This window comes from Drosophila suzukii, unplaced genomic scaffold (genome assembly GCF_043229965.1).
Source record: "Drosophila suzukii unplaced genomic scaffold, CBGP_Dsuzu_IsoJpt1.0 scf_4, whole genome shotgun sequence".
Taxonomy (NCBI): Eukaryota; Metazoa; Arthropoda; class Insecta; order Diptera; family Drosophilidae; genus Drosophila; species Drosophila suzukii.
This window is the reverse complement of record NW_027255927.1, coordinates 527897-538582: the sequence shown is the minus strand read 5'-3', so window position 1 is coordinate 538582 and position 10686 is coordinate 527897. Positions and strand designations below refer to the sequence as shown.

General features: G+C 41.8%; 1 long non-coding RNA gene across 1 annotated transcript; it reads right to left on the bottom strand.

Annotated features, from left to right (window-relative positions):
- Nucleotides 1-3369: 3369 nt before the first annotated feature.
- On the bottom strand, nt 3370-3957 carry LOC108017533 (uncharacterized). Its single transcript, XR_001767818.3, has 3 exons — nt 3770-3957; nt 3600-3698; nt 3370-3517 (listed from the first exon to the last, which is right to left on the bottom strand). It is a non-coding gene; the product is annotated as an uncharacterized lncRNA (long non-coding RNA).
- Between the last annotated feature and the right edge of the window lie 6729 nt (nt 3958-10686).

Sequence of the window (10686 nt, the reverse complement as noted above, 5' to 3'; positions counted from 1 at the left end):
TGCGTCATTTCCTCGGCTTGTTCGTTCTCCAAACTCGGAGAGTGAAATTCATGGATTTTGTGATGCCAGCATAGAAGCTTATGGTGCCTGTGTCTACATCGTTTGCAACGGCCGATCTCAATTACTTTGCTCAAAGTCAAGGGTAGCCCCCTTGAAAACACTCACTGTGCCCAAGCTGGAACTGTGTGGGGCAGTCTTCTGTCTAGGCTCATCGCAGAAGTGGCTGGGACGAGTGCATTTAAGGGAATGTTTTACTGCTGGAGCGACCCTGCTGTTGCGCATTCATGGATCTGAGACGAGCCGTCCAGATTCAATATTTTTGTAGCGATCCGAGTAGCTGCCATTCAAGAGCTAACTGAGTCAGTGAAGTGGCGATATATTCCAACTTCTTTGAATCCTTTTCCTGCTGAGCTCAACGAGTCTCCTCTCTGGGCTCATGGACCTAAATTCCTCTGTGGCCCCAAAGCTGACTGGTCGACCCCAATCACTGCTGAAAAGACAACGCTTGAGGTTTGTCGGAGGATTCTACTAACCAAATCTCCATACGAAGACATAGTGGCACGTTCAAAATTTGCCAATTCCTTTGCTGCCCTTCAAAGAATTTTCGGATACGTCTATAAATTTAGTAATCGCATCCATCGCCCTACGCTCACGGTGTCTGACCTTCAAGGCGGTACTCTACTGTTGATTCGTCTTGTCCAGCGCTCACATTTATGGGATTACATCAAATCATTGCTGTTAAAGGGAATGGTGCACTCCTCCAGCTCGCTCGCATCTCTTTCGCCATTCATTGACCAATTTGGGCTTCTTAGAGTGGATGGCCGCCTAAGGAATTCTTCTCTGGATTTTAATGGGCGTCATCCAATTATATTATTACGGAGTCATTCGGTCACTATTGCCATTATTACTCACTTTCATGAACGCAATCTGCACACTGGGCCACGGGCATTACTCGGCATAATTCGATCCCAATATTGGCCTATTGGGGGGAGGAAGACGGTTATGGAGGCAGTATACAAATGTATTAGATGCTTTCGAATGAAGCCTCGGGTAGTAGGACATATCATGGCGGATCTTCCAAAGGAGCGGCTTGATGGATCTCATGCGTTCGAAGTCACTGGCATTGACTTTTGCGGGCCGTTTTTCTACAAGTCAGAGGCGCGAAGCAAGCCTCCAGTAAAATGGTACGATTGTGACTTCATTTGTTTCGCCACTAAGGCTATTCATTTGGAGTTGATCAAGGAATTCTCTACGGTAACGTTTCTACATGGCCTCAAACGATTTATATGCACTAGAAGAAGGCCGGATGTGACCAGTCTTAACTTCAATCGCTTTGATGGATGGCAACGCGTGGCTAACTTGCAGCAGATCTTTTAGTCCCGGTGGAAGGAAGAATACTTAACATTACTGCAGCAGCGCTCCAAGTGGCGTACCCCAAAACCTGGCCTGGTTGTCGATGACTTAGTTCTGGTCAAGGACGAAAACTCCCATGAAGTAGCCCCTCGCCAGAGTGATCGAGCTTCTGCTCGGTGGAGATGGGGTTGCTCGAGTTGCCGTTCTGAAGACAGTATCAGAGGTGACAAAGCGAGCAGTAAACAAGCTGTGTCTGCTTCCCCTTAAGGATGATGTTGAAACCCAGGCTTCCAACGGGGGGAGTATGTCGGGTCACGCAGCCGCAGCAGCTAATTAACGTCTTAATTCGATCTCTTATACTAATTGCATCGCGAAAGGTAGCTCTCTCTACCTAGCTCTCTCGTTTTTTGTGTACTTGCATTCTTGGGCCCAGCATTCGGCTGGCTGTCCCTTTGTAAAATCAGTACGAGTTCTGATCTCGACATTAAATTCACTCTCGTCTCGCCTGCTGTACTCTCTCTCGCTAATAAATTGCTAACAAGCATAAAGCAACCTGAAATTCGTAGGTTTTAATTTAGCAATAACTAATAAAAAAGCTTATTAGTTCAACATTAACGGCATTGTTTCGAGCGGCTTCGAGCACTAAATGATACAGTCAGAAATACTTTGAGCACCCTTAAAAATCTCAATATCAGCACAAAATCTTGTTTTATTAACAGAAGAAAACTAGACCAACAGACTCTAGCTGCACTGGAAACTTCGTAAGTGAATCCTCCAAAAGAAATGCCATTGTTAAGAAGTTTATTGAGCGGTGCGCTTGCATCCTGGAGACTATAAACGCACAGTCTACAACTACGCTCCGCCATCAGTCAGTCCACAACGCAGAAAGCTGCAAGATTTGTTACATAGGACCACATAACTTCATGGTGTGTAACCGTTTTCAGGAAATAGAACCCCAAGGGCGGCGCCAAGCTATTGTTCAAGTAGGAGCCTACACAAATTGTTTGGCTATAACTCATAGGGTGGAAAACTGTGGATCACTGGCCACGTGGCAGTTCTGCTAGCAGCAGCATCATTTACTACTACACAAAGGACCAACAATCTATCCACTATGCGGTATTGTAACCACCACAGACTACGAAAGTCCCAGAGGATATGTTCTGCTCCCGACAGCCATGATATCGTTACAGGGGCCAACCGCTCAACAACAAACATGTCGCGTTGTAATAGATTCTTGATCACAGGTGAATTTTATATTAAGGAGAATGGCAGATCTGCTATCTCTAAAGGAAATGTCGTTACCGATTGAAATATTTCGAATCGAAGGAAAAAGAACAACAGCAATTCGATCAATACTACAGCTCTCATCATGGACATCAGGTTTTGGAACACTAACAGAGGCATTTATTATTCCCACAGTCATTACAAGCCAACCGTCATTCGGATCGCCTTGACTTAGCCGTGTGATGCTCTCAAGACTTCAGCCACCTGTGTCTTAATTCGGAGAGTCCTGATGTCCCGATTCCAAACGTTTTGACATAACTATCTTGCTCCTTGTAGGATTCCCACGGCGCTGATTCCTACGACTTGACTTGATGTTCTGGACTTTTTGTTCATTTTATGCTGGTTGACTGAATCCTTGACCTTGACGGAGGGACTCTTGATGGAGTGACTGATCCAAACTTTGTTTTTCTAACTTTTCATTCTTAAAACACTTATTCTCCAACTTCTCTCTCACTCTTCTCAGTAGTTCAAATCCTCGCAATGTGTCTGCCTTAAAAAATATATGGTCTGTCTTTATGTACAGATGAAAACCTTTTTCTTGGTCATCGCTTGGCGCCTTCTTGAAAACATTTTTTATTTCTTGATGATTTAAATTATTAATTTGTATTCCCGTTTCTCGAACAGTAAATGGGTATATTTGATTAGTCAGAAAGTAAGTAACAGGAAAAATTAAGACTTTCCGATCAGATAAAGTACATAAATTCTTTATCAGGATTACTATCTGAGTCAAACATATGAGCGCTAAGATCTTAGAAACTATAAAAGCTTTTTAAGCAGCGCAAGTTTGTTTCAGCGGAGTACCTTTCCCACTCGAATGCTCACAAACGCCCATATAGTCTGCTTGTCGTCCACATTTTTGAAGATTTTCCAGCAGTGTAAGCTTAAATTGATTTAATTAATCATTACCCATCTAAATGCTGAGTGGTAACAACCTCATTGTTATTGAAAAAATTATGACTTACAAAGTTAAATAGGTGTTGTTATGGTCAGTAATTCCGCTACCGTCCGCTAGGTCCTGTGGCGCTACCATCGTTTTTTAGTGCCGCACCAATAGAAATGCCCTGAAATTTGATTTAATTTGAAATTTGAGCCAGAGTAACTGATAGTCGAAGCCGCCGACTAAAGCGTTTACTTCTGTTTTTTTGTCGAAAAATATAAAGCAGAAGCAAGGATTTTCCGACGCTATCCATGTCCGTCCACCCGTCTCTCTGTATGAACGCTAAGATCTCGGAAATTATGTAATTCGGATTAAGCATACAAATTCTCGGGGCAGCGGAAATTTGTTTCAGCTGAGTCCAACGCCCACTGAAACGCCCTCAATCGCCCATAACTCTAAGGCCTGTCTGGCGTCCACATTCTTTATGATTTCTTTTCAATGCTAAAAAGCGTACAAATCGCATTTTTATTATAAAAGTTTGTTATTCTGATTTGCCACGACCACTTTAGCACCCTTAACGCTTTAATTTGTCAATACTTATTAACGAAAAGTTCAAGTTAATTCAAATTTGTACTGCTAGGGGTAGCCAGTTCGAAATACCGGAAACAGCCACTTTGGCGCTTACATTTTATAGTTAGCGACTAACAAGAAAGAAAGCTAACTTTGGCAAGCCAAAGTTTCTGTACCTTTGCAGGTCGTTTAAGTGAAAGCGTTGTATGTTCAGAGTATTCCCATTTTAACAAAGCTAAATATTAATTACAGAAACATAAAGATAGTTTTCCATTTTAATTTACAACCGTATATGCTAACCGAAAACGAACGGCCTTTGTGTTATTTTGATATTAAATATCCGTTCGTTCCTGTGGCAGCTATATGATAAAGTCGTCTTATTTCTTTTAATATTTAAAAAAAAATGTTTATGTACATTAATATTCCAAAAGTTATAATTTTTTTTAACACTCCTATGGGAGCTATGGGATATAGTGGTTTGATCCGGCTCGTTCTGACTTATATGAGACTTTTGAAAAGGTTTCATCCCGATAGCTTTAAAACTGAGAGAATAGATTTCGTATAAACGGACCGACGGACGCTCGGACAGACGGACATGGCAAAAATATAAATACTTTTTGGGATCGGAGACGTCTCCTTCCCTGCGTTGCAAGCTTCTGACTGAAATTTTTATACCCTCTGCAAGGGATATAAAACAGTCTACGAAGAAGCGTAAGCTTGCATCAGCCGAATATGTAATTGAAAAACATGGAAGAACGCTATAGTCGAGTACCTCGACTATCAGATACCCGTTACTCAGCTAATGGGACCAAACGGAAATGGAGATATGCAAGCAGCAAAGCGAGATTGAAATGCGCCACCTACCGGCGGTAGACAGATTTAAGCGTTATGGGCGTTGCGCTGCGCAGGAATCTCAGGAATCTGCATGCCTAATCCCAGTATTGTAGCTTGTATAGTTTCCGAGATCTCAGCGTTCATACGGACAGACGGACAGACGGTCAGACGGACAGACGGACAGACGGAAATGGCTAGATCGACTCAGCTAGTGATCCTGATCAAGAATATATACACTTTATGGGGTCGGAAACGCTTCCTTCTGCCTGTTACGTACTTTTCGACGAATCTAGTATACCCTTTTACTCTACGAGTAACGGGTATAACAAGAGAAAATTCTCTAGTCGATGGTCTTGACTATTAGATACCCGTTACTCAGCTTAAGGGTGTTCGAAAGGCACTGAAATATGCTTAAAGCAGCTCTGCTGTTTTCACTAACACACCTAGCCTATAGCTTCACCCAGCGCCACTTCTTTCTTCTTCTATAGCGGCTTGGTGGCGTATTAGGGGAAACAGCAAAATTTTTGCATGTGGTGTGTAATCTCTATTGAAGTGCTAAATATAGGTTATAGTAATAATAACTATAATTTTTTATTGACTGGTCCAAATTCAATTATTTTCAGTATCATAAAAAAAGCAACATCTAATTCATATATTTATATAATAATAATCTAAAATGTGGGCGCTATGAGCTTTATGGCGAAAACGCTTCCTTCACCTGTTAGATACTTTCCAACGAGTCTAGAATACACTTTTCCCTCCAAGTAACGGGTATAAATAGATCATAACTAACAAGAAAGAACGCTATAGTCGAGTACCTCGGCTATCAGATACCTGTTACTCAGCTAAAGGGACCAAAGCAAAATGGAGATATGCAAGCAGCAAAGCGCGATTGAAATGCGCCACCTTCCCGCGATATCAATATATGGTTACGTGGGCGGTAGACAGATTTAAGCTTTATGGGCGTTAGAGTGGGTGTGGCAAACTTTTTTTGGGTCAATCGATAGGTCTCGAAGAAACTAAACATTTCAGTTAAAATTTTTTCTAGCATGAAAATTGTGGGCTCCACAGGCTTTGGTGGTTTGTGGGCGTTAGGGTAGGCGTGGCAAGATTTTTTTTGGATCCATCGATAGGTATTGACGAAACTAATATATTTCAGTTAATACTTTTAATCTAACATGAAAATTGTGGGCGCCACTGAAAAGCTTGCCCAGTGTACAAGGCTACGGAATCTAGGTCTGAAGTCCCAATTGTCAATTTTTGATAGTTTCTGAGATATCTGCGTTCATATTTACGATTTTTTGAAGTGTGTGGCTCGTGAACATTAAAGTGGGCGTTTCAAGTTTTTGGGTCAATCGATAGGTATTGATGAGAACAATACATTTCAGTTAAAATTTTTATTCTAGCATCTAAACTGTAGGACTGTGGGCGGTTTCTGGGCGTTAGAGTGGGCGTGGCACCTTGCTGAAACAAATTTGCGCTGGGGGGTCGGAAACGCTTCATTCTACCTGTTACATACTTTCCGACGAATCTAAGTCTAAGTCTGGAACGAGTCTACAACTGGCGGGTCAAAGTATCCAGTCTGATAGGTGCAATCATTTTAGTCTTCTTCGGTTCATAGGTCTGGAAAGTGTGAGAGCAAGTATATCTGTGAGAGAGACGAGTCTTGATATGTGGCGAGTGGCAGTATTGGTGATAGACGTACATTGTCCGAGGTAAATTGGTATGCAACACAGGGCCCAGAACACTTCCTTGAGGGAGCCAAGCAAGTATAGGCCTTGAAGCATTTGCATTTGCTCAGCGGCATTATGCAGACTCCTTAAACCCAACTGGTGATTCGGAGTTGCGTCCTGGAATAGATGAACACTAAGAAACCTTTTTAGTAAGATTCGGTTACTAGCTTAGGCTTATGAGCCGAATAACGAACGAACGAAATAGCTGCCACTATAAAAGCTTTAGCTCCTTTCCCTTCAATACTGTCATGCTCAAGGGCATGGTTCGGCTTTAATCGCTTAAATTGGTCTGAAAATTTTTCTGCACCAATAGGCAGAATTTGAGAAGCAGGACCAGAGGGAAAATCATCAAAAGCTTCTGCAGTCTCTTCATCTGTGACCAATTCAAAAGGCTTAAGTCTTTCTTGCATAGAGTTCTTTAGCATTTCATCATTTTTATTTGCCCAAGGCTGTTGCTCAAGCCCGAGAGGGTATTTCACAGCTTGATGCCTCGACTAGCATCCGGATCGATTGTACTAAGTTTACGGAGGAAAAAGGTCCAACTTAGCATAATAAAGGGCTTTTCTTAATAATAAATCACCCTTTTTAAAGATAGCTTAGTCTTGTGTAGGACGCGTTTGCATTTAGCGGCTCCGTAGGGTTCTCGTCTGCCTAACCAGAGTCATTATTCCAGGACTTAAATTGGAATTATTTTGCTGTGGAACAGCACAATTTAAATAGAAACAATCACGATGTCTCCAAAGTCCGTGCTTAAGGTAATTGCAGCAGCTTGACATTTTACAGTGAGTTTTTACTGTAGGGGCAGTAAAGCAAGTAAGACCGTACCATATCCAAAAATTCTGATATATGAGCGTTCTCTAACTCGAGTCTTATGCAAGTGAGACCATTGGTGTCCCAAAATGAGAAACGAATGCCAAAATTAAATGATGGACGTTGATGCAATACGAGCAGTACAAACAAGTGGCCCAACGACACCAAGCACGTGCTTGTTACGCGCTGGCCCTTTTATCAATTTGGGCAAAAAATACGAGTTCGCGAGGAAGATACAAAAAACAAATAGAGACGGGACACAAATGAAAATAAAAGAAGCATCTAAGAATGAAGCAAATGAGTTAAAATATTAGTTTTTAATACCGGGATAGAAGTTGAAGTGCAAATTAAATGATAAAGGTTGTTATAATTATTACATAGAACGCGAAAGGGCTCGTGCAGACAAAAATTAGATGTACATCGTGGCAAATTTAGGGGATATAATTTCGTGTTAGTCTAACAGGAACATTGAAAGTTAGGCGGTTTACAAGTTCTACAGAATCAATATCACCTCTTATAAGATTTTGCATAAAAATAGTACCAAGCATTGTTCTACGATTTGCAAGGGTAAACGATTTGCAAGGGTAGACATGTCTTCTGATCTTATATGCATCAGAATGTGAACTGCCGGTAAGCGTTGCATTAATTTAGAAAAGCTTGAATCAGAAGACGGGTTGCCAATCAGTCTGAGCAGGTACCAATTTGATTGATGGTTGTTTTTTGGTGTTTCCAGCAATTAATGTCCTTAAAATGATCCTGAGACCTAGCGGGGCAAACTGGGTTTCGATATATGATCAAAACCACATTTTTGTGTGTCCAATATCCTGAAAATTATAAAACCTTACAACTTCAACTCGGCGTTCAGGAGGGACTATAGTAATTGACTGATATAATAATAATATAATGTCATAGACTTTAACATTATTTGGCGACGACTTAAGCCTAACAAATAAAGTATTGAGTCCGTAACCATTGCCTTACCAAGGGGTAAACATTGCGCACAACATGACCAGTGGCGCCTAAGTCAGCCTTTGGCTACTATTCTGAAAGAGTTAAACAGGATATGGTTACTCCACAAGAGATGAAGAACTATCTTTTGTGTATCACCATCAGAAGGAAATACCCTAAATGTTGAAGATCCAGTTATTTTACCCTTTACTATTATTTTTACCCGTTACGTAGAGTTAAAGGTTATTTCAGATTCGACAAAAAGTATATATCAGGTAGAAGGAAGCGTTTCCGACCCCATGAACTATATTATTCTTGATCAGATTCACTAGCCGAGTCGATCTATCCATGTGCGTCTGTCCGGGTGAACGCTGAGAACTCGAATACTATAAGAGCAAGAGTGCTGTAACATGGCGTGCAGATACTTGGGCTTCCTTCGCAGTGTGGCACATTGCTGAAACAAGCTTGCGCTGCGCAGAAATCTCAGGAATCTGCGTGCCTAACCCCAGTATTGAAGCTTTTACAGTTTACGAGATCTCAGCGTTCATACGGACAGACGTGATCCTGATGAAGAACATATATACTTTATGGGGTCGGAAACTGAGTAACGGGTATCTAATATACGGGGGTCAGATTTCGATGCTTTATTCGAAGAAGTAGCAGTACCAGAAATTTCCTTAGAACTTTGGGAAAGTCCTCCTCTATTGGTAGAGGAGACTAGGTATCCATACGATCATTAGGGAGTGGGTTGTCAATGTCATAATTAGATAAGAGGGCAAAGCCGTTTCCATGACCCTTATATTTTCGACCAGGAAAGTCAGAATCCTGACATTCAAATATTTCCGATTTAGCCTTGCGAAGAAGGTAACAAAACTGCTTAACAATTGGTCAGAACGTGGAATCAGTCGGAGCATCCTCACCAAAGTCAGCATAAGGCTCGCAGCGCAACTGGTCATCCACTTTTAGACTGATGAAATCTGGAGTTGTAGTAGTGGAGTGACCAGGTGGAGAAACAAAATCTTTCTCATCATTAATCAAATTATCCGCCGAAGCATCCAAAATGCGATGAGGAAGAAGTATCAGCAATAGATTGCAAATTGGGTTCTGAACCAAATTTCTGTGACCTAGCCTCTTTGGACCTGACGAGAGTCACCAACGACCTCTAGACGACCTCGAAAACTCCTTGCTAACACTGACTTTGAATTCTTAATTATAAATATATGGGAATACAAAGAACCATACCAGTTATCCACATTCGTATCATTACCACATAGTGGATCCTCACTTGCTTGATAAGCGACCGACATAATGGGGAGCAGCAGCCTTATTCCGTATACGAAAATTTCCTAAAATCTCCTTTCGTCGACACCGCTTAACATCACCGATAGTGAAATACAGTTAGTTAATTACACCCTTCGGCGTCACTATTGCCCATCTTTAGTCGCCATTTATCATCGCTCTAGGTAATATCTGCGATGACAACATTTGACCAATGTAAACGACAGCGGGCCAACATTAAAAGGAATATAACTCGCATTAAAACGCTTGTAACAACAAGCTCTGGAGGAGACACTGGGATTTCCAGCGCCGACCTGCGATGCCGGCTGGGAATTCTAGAATGTTACTTTACGCAAGCTATGGTAGTAAAATCTGAAATTGAGACGTTTGATCCCAGCGACAGCGGTCGCGGGGACATGTTATCAAGGACAAGCTAGGTGAGGAACTCAATAACACTAATCCAGTTCAATTGCTATGTCGTCGTCGAAGTTGCTGCGGCGTACGTTGTCAACTTTCAACGGAAAATTTGCGGAATATAACAATTGTATCAACTCGCTCACACAAATTATCGCTCGTGAGGTTATGTCCAATCTAGACTAGTTTAATCACCTGCTGCACTGCTTAAGGGGACCGGTATTAGACGCGATCAAGGCATTTCCAATAACCTACGAAAATTACTTTAGGCTTTGCGTTGCTCATCTTTCTGGAAACCATAGCTGCATTATTTAAACTCCATCCAGAAGACAAATCAAACGCAATTCAGCTTGAAGGCTTGGTGGATTAAGAAAAACATGGCCTGTACTGGAATCCTTTGGAGCCGGCCATGTTGTTCTAAATTGTGATCGAAAAATGTGACCAGCACACCCGCAACAAATGAAACGAGTCGCTGGACTTCAAAACAGAAGAAGTGCTCTAAGCTGCTGGGGCGCCATTGTCAGTATCTCCACAGCTGCAAACAAGCTTATCATGCAATATTGCATCACGAGCAGAATGTTCCGT